Genomic DNA, 6,000 nt, shown 5'->3' with positions numbered 1-6,000 from the left:
ACTCCAGGGTAGACCTGTTTTGTTGTCATTGAGTTGGTTGGTTGGTTTGTCTGTTGTATTCTTCATGTTTCGCCAAGTTGGCCATACTGGTCTCGAACTCCTAGTCCGAAGTGATCAACCCGCCTTGCCCCCTAGAGTGCCGGGACCACAGGCGTGAGCCACCACATCCAGCCCCCACATTGCTTCTGGTTTCCATGGTAGACCTCCCAGACGGAGCGGCCAGGCAGAGGAGCTCCTCACTTCTACCCAGACACGGGGCAGCCGGGCAGAGGGGCTCCTCACTTCCCAGACGGGGCGGCCAGGCAGAGACGCTCCTCACTTCTTCCCAGACGATAGGTGGCCGGGCAGAGGCGCTCCTCACTTCCCAGACGATGGGTGGCCGGGCAGAGGCGCTCCTCACTTCCCAGACGATGGGTGGCCGGGCAGAGGCGCTCCTCACTTCCCAGACGATGGGCGGCCGGGCAGAGGCGCTCCTCATCTCCCAGACGATGGGTGTCCGGGCAGAGGCACTCCTCACTTCCCAGATGGGGCAGCCGGGCAGAGGCGCTCCTCACTTTCCAGATGATGGGTGGCCGGGCAGAGGCGCTCCTCACCTCCCAGACGATGGGTGGCCTGGCAGAGGCGCTCCTCACCTCCCAGACGATGGGTGGCCGGGCAGAGGCGCTCCTCACCTCCCAGACGGGGCGGCCGGGCAGAGGCGCTCCTCACTTCTTCCCGGACGGGGCGGCCGGACAGAGGCGCTCCTCACTTCTTCCCGGACGGGGCGGCCGGGCAGAGGCGCTCCTCACTTCCCAGACGGTGGGTGGCCGGGCAGAGGCGCTCCTCACTTCCCAGACGATGGGTGGCCGGGCAGAGGCGCTCCTCACTTCTTCCCCGATGGGGCGGCCGGGCAGAGGCGCTCCTCACTTCCCAGACGGTGGGTGGCTGTGCAGAGGCGCTCCTCACTTCTTCCCGGATGGGGCGCCCAGGCAGAGGCGCTCCTCATTTCTTCCCGGACGGGGCGGCCGGGCAGAGGCGCTCCTCACTTCCCAGACGGGGCGGCCGGGCAGAGGCGCTCCTCACTTCTTCCCGGACGGGGCGGCCGGGCAGAGGCGCTCCTCATTTCTTCCCGGACGGGGCGCCCGGGCAGAGGCGCTCCTCACTTCTTCCCGGACGGGGCGGCCGGGCAGAGGCGCTCCTCATTTCTTCCCGGACGGGGCGCCCGGGCAGAGGCGCTCCTCACTTCTTCCCGGACGGGGGCGGCCGGGCAGAGGCGCTCCTCACTTCTTCCCGGACGGGGCGGCCGGGCAGAGGCGCTGCTCACTTCCCAGATGGTGCGGCCGGGTAGGGGCACTCCTCACTTCCCAGACGGGGCGGCCGGGCAGAGGCGCTCCTCACTTCCCAGACGGTGGGTGGCCGGGCAGAGGCGCTCCTCACTTCCCAGACGATGGGTGACCGGGCAGAGGCGCTCCTCACTTCTTCCCGGATGGGGCGGCCGGGCAGAGGCGCTCCTCACTTCTTCCCGGATGGGGCGGCCGGGCAGAGGCGCTCCTCACTTCTTCCCGGATGGGGCGCCCGGGCAGAGGCACTCCTCATTTCTTCCCGGACGGGGCGGCCGGGTAGAGGCGCTCCTCACTTCCCAGACAGGGCGGCCGGGCAGAGGCGCTCCTCACTTCTTCCCGGACGGGGGCGGCCGGGCAGAGGCGCTCCTCACTTCTTCCCGGACAGGGCGGCCGGGCAGAGGCGCTCCTCACTTCTTCCCGGATGGGGCGGCCGGGCAGAGGCGCTCCTCACTTCTTCCCGGGCGGGGCGGCCGGGCAGAGGCGCTCCTCACTTCTTCCCGGACGGGGCGGCCGGGCGGAGGCGCTCCTCACTTCCCAGACGATGGGTGGCCGGGCGGAGGCGCTCCTCACTTCCCAGACGGTGGGTGGCCGGGCAGAGGCGCTCCTCACTTCCCAGACGGTGGGTGGCCGGGCAGAGGCGCTCCTCACTTCCCAGACGGTGGGTGGCCGGGCAGAGGGGCTCCTCACTTCCCAGACGGTGGGTGGCCGGGCAGAGGCGCTCCTCACTTCCCAGACGGTGGGTGGCCGGGCAGAGGCGCTCCTCACTTCCCAGACGGTGGGTGGCCGGGCAGAGGCGCTCCTCACTTCCCAGACGGTGGGTGGCCGGGCAGAGGCGCTCCTCACTTCCCAGACGGGGCGGCCGGGCAGAGGCACTGCTCACTTCCCAGACGGGGCGGCCGGGTAGAGGCACTCCTCACTTCCCAGACGGGGCCGCCGGGCAGAGGCGCTCCTCACTTCCCAGACGGGGCGGCCGGGCATAGGCGCTCCTCACTTCCCAGACGGGGCGGCCGGGCAGAGGCGCTCCTCACTTCCCAGACGGTGGGTGGCCGGGCAGAGGCGCTCCTCACTTCTTCCCGGACGGGGCGGCCGGGCAGAGGCGCTCCTCACTTCTTCCCGGACGGGGCGGCCGGGCAGAGGCGCTCCTCACTTCTTCCCGGGCGGGGCGGCCGGGCAGAGGCGCTCCTCACTTCTTCCCGGACGGGGCGGCCGGGCAGAGGCGCTCCTCACTTCCCAGACGATGGGTGGCCGGGCAGAGGCGCTCCTCACTTCCCAGACGGTGGGTGGCCGGGCAGAGGCGCTCCTCACTTCCCAGACAGGGCGGCCGGGCAGAGGCGCTCCTCACTTCCCAGACGGTGGGTGGCCGGGCAGAGGCGCTCCTCACTTCCCAGACGGTGGGTGGCCGGGCAGAGGCGCTCCTCACTTCCCAGACGGTGGGTGGCCGGGCAGAGGCGCTCCTCACTTCCCAGACGGTGGGTGGCCGGGCAGAGGCGCTCCTCACTTCCCAGACGGTGGGTGGCCGGGCAGAGGCGCTCCTCACTTCCCAGACGGTGGGTGGCCGGGCAGAGGGGTTCCTCACTTCCCAGACGGTGGGTGGCCGGGCAGAGGGGTTCCTCACTTCCCAGACGGTGGGTGGCCGGGCAGAGGCGCTCCTCACTTCCCAGACGGTGGGTGGCCGGGCAGAGGCGCTCCTCACTTCCCAGACGGTGGGTGGCCGGGCAGAGGCGCTCCTCACTTCTTCCCGGACGGGGCGGCCGGGCAGAGGCGCTCCTCACTTCTTCCCGGACGGGGGCGGCCGGGCAGAGGCGCTCCTCACTTCCCAGACGGTGGGTGGCCGGGCAGAGGCGCTCCTCACTTCCCAGACGGTGGGTGGCCGGGCAGAGGCGCTCCTCACTTCCCAGACGGTGGGTGGCCGGGCAGAGGCGCTCCTCACTTCCCAGACGGTGGGTGGCCGGGCAGAGGCGCTCCTCACTTCCCAGACGGTGGGTGGCCGGGCAGAGGCGCTCCTCACTTCCCCGACGGTGGGTGGCCGGGCAGAGGCGCTCCTCACTTCCCAGACGGTGGGTGGCCGGGCAGAGGCGCTCCTCACTTCCCAGACGGTGGGTGGCCGGGCAGAGGCGCTCCTCACTTCCCAGACGGGGCGGCCGGGCAGAGGCGCTCCTCACCTCCCAGACGGGGCGGCCAGGCAGAGGTGCTCCTCACCTCCCAGACGGGGCGGCCGGGCAGAGGCGCTCCCCACCTTCCAGATGGGGCGGCGGCCGGGCAGGGGCTGCAATCCCAGCACCCTGGCAGGCCAAGGCAGGTGGCCGGGGGGTAGAGGCTGCCGCGAGGCCAGAGCACGCCACCGCCCTTCAGCCCGGGCAACACCGAGCACTGGGTGAGCGAGACTCCGTCTGTAGTCCCAGTACCTCGGGAGGCTGAGGCGGGCAGAGCACTCGGCGTCAGGAGCTGGCGACCAGCGTGGCCAAGATGGCTAACGCGTGCCTGCATCCAAAGGAGAAAAGGGAGGCAGCGGTGGCGGGCGCCGGCAGTCCCAGGCAGTCCGCGGCACAGGCAGCAGCAAGCCGAGTAGATTGTAGCCTGGGCCAGAGACGGAAAGAAAGAAAGAAAGAAAGAAAGAAAGAGAGAAAGAGAGAAAGAGAGAAAGAGAGAAAGAGAGAAAGAGAGAAAGAGAGAAAGAGAGAAAGAGAGAAAGAAAGGAAGGAAGGAAGGAAAGGAAGGAAGGAAGGAAGGAAGGAAGGAAGGAAGGAAGGAAGGAAGGAAGGAAGGAAGGAATATTAGCTTTTTATTACTTACACCTTGGACAGATAGATTTCACACTTATCTTCACCTCCTTTTCAGAAGACACAGAAACATTCATAACTGAATGTTTATGTGCAGATACTGGTTCCAGCTGGAAAGTCTTATCCCACCTTCTTTGTTTGCCCTATTTCAACTCATCCTTTCAGGACCCAACTGAATAGCCATCTCCTTAATGAGGCATTCTCAATTTACACAGTTAGTCGTATGCCTTTTGTGCTACCAAAGTATGTCATTCATACCTTTGTAATAGCATTTACTCTGTGGTAATATTCTGTTAACAAGTTCATCTCCTCACTTAATGACAAACTCTTTCTCTACAGGGACTAGATCTTATTGTCTTGGTATCCCTAGCACCCAGCATGGTAACTAGCCTATCAGACATAAAACTGTTGGCGTGGTGATGAGTGCCTGTATTCCCACCTACTCAGGAGGCTGAGGCAGGAGGATCATTGGAGGCCACAGTCTGCTATGATGGAGCCTGTGAATAGTCACTGCACACCAGCCTGGGCAATATAGTGAGGCCATATCTCAATCAATCTATTGAAACATAAATCAAATCAGTGGCTAGCAGGGACTGGGGAAGGAGGGGAGAAGACTGATAATAAGACAAGAGGATGATATATTACTCTCTTGATATAGATATATGTCTCGGGATATATCTCAGGGGTGATATATCTCGGAGTGGTGGTGGTTATATGACCATATATATTTTTCAAAACTCATCAAACCATTCACCTAAAAAATGTAAATTTTACTGTATGTATATTATACCCCAAAAAAACATATGTTATAAAAAAAACTCCATAGGAATAAGGGAATAAACGTGAATGAATGAAAGACACAATGAAGCATTACCTGAGACTTAATTTCCTTGCTAGGAGTGCTTACTTTTTTTAAGGTAACATCTGAAACCAGGGCAACGCTTAGCAGCAACAGAACTTTAATGGTGGGTATTTTAGGTACATTAGTGAGCTTTCTGAACAGAGGCACTTCTACTAATTATTTACATTATTCTAACTTGCCTAAGTATAAAAGTTACTGGCCAATATCTATCATTCTGAGACAACTTTGGTATTATTTCTGATACAGTACAAGTCATTTATAATTCACAAAAATAAAGTATTCCTTTTGATATAGTTAACTCAAAAGTGCTTTTCCAGTAAGTCTCAGAGATATATTAAGAGAAGACAACAAGTGTGCTACAGAAATTTCAAATGAAACCAAACTCTGAACATGTAGAACTTATGAAATATTTTGGACCCGGTGCATGGTAGCTCACATCTGTAATCCCGGCACTTTGGGAGGCAGTGGCGGGTGGATCACTCGATCTCAGGAGTTTGAGACCAGCTTAGCCAACATGGTGAAACCCTGACTCTAATAAAAATACAAAAATTAACCGACTATACTCCCAGCTACTGGGGAGGCTGAGGCACAAGAATCTCTTGAACCCAGGAGACAGAGGTTCCAGTGAGCCAAGATAGCGCCACTGCACTCCAGCCTTGGTGAGGAAGTGAGATTCTATCTCAAAAAAAAAAAGGAAAAAAATTGCATTAAATTTGTGATCTTTTTACATGTGCCTTAAGATGATCTATTTATCAAGTTATCCTTAGACACCTTTAAAATTGTGATAATCTGACAACAAATTCAACCAATGTTGAGTTAGAGTTGTGATGGGTTACTAACCTGTTTCCCCCTCTCTAAAGACTTAGGTTTAAATTTGTCTTTGGACATAAATTTAAATGTTTACTATTCTAATTTAATCACCAGTGAAAGGTGGTGTCTATGCAGGCGTGCACATACAGCACCCTCACCTCTCATGAATTTCAATCTCTGCTCAGCGATGTAAGGATATTCTCCTACATAAATATAGTACCATTGT

The sequence above is a fragment of the Symphalangus syndactylus genome, chromosome 10 (genome assembly GCF_028878055.3).
Source record: "Symphalangus syndactylus isolate Jambi chromosome 10, NHGRI_mSymSyn1-v2.1_pri, whole genome shotgun sequence".
Classification (NCBI taxonomy): Eukaryota; Metazoa; Chordata; class Mammalia; order Primates; family Hylobatidae; genus Symphalangus; species Symphalangus syndactylus.
The sequence above is the reverse complement of the archived record's forward strand: the minus strand, read 5'-3'. Positions refer to the sequence as shown.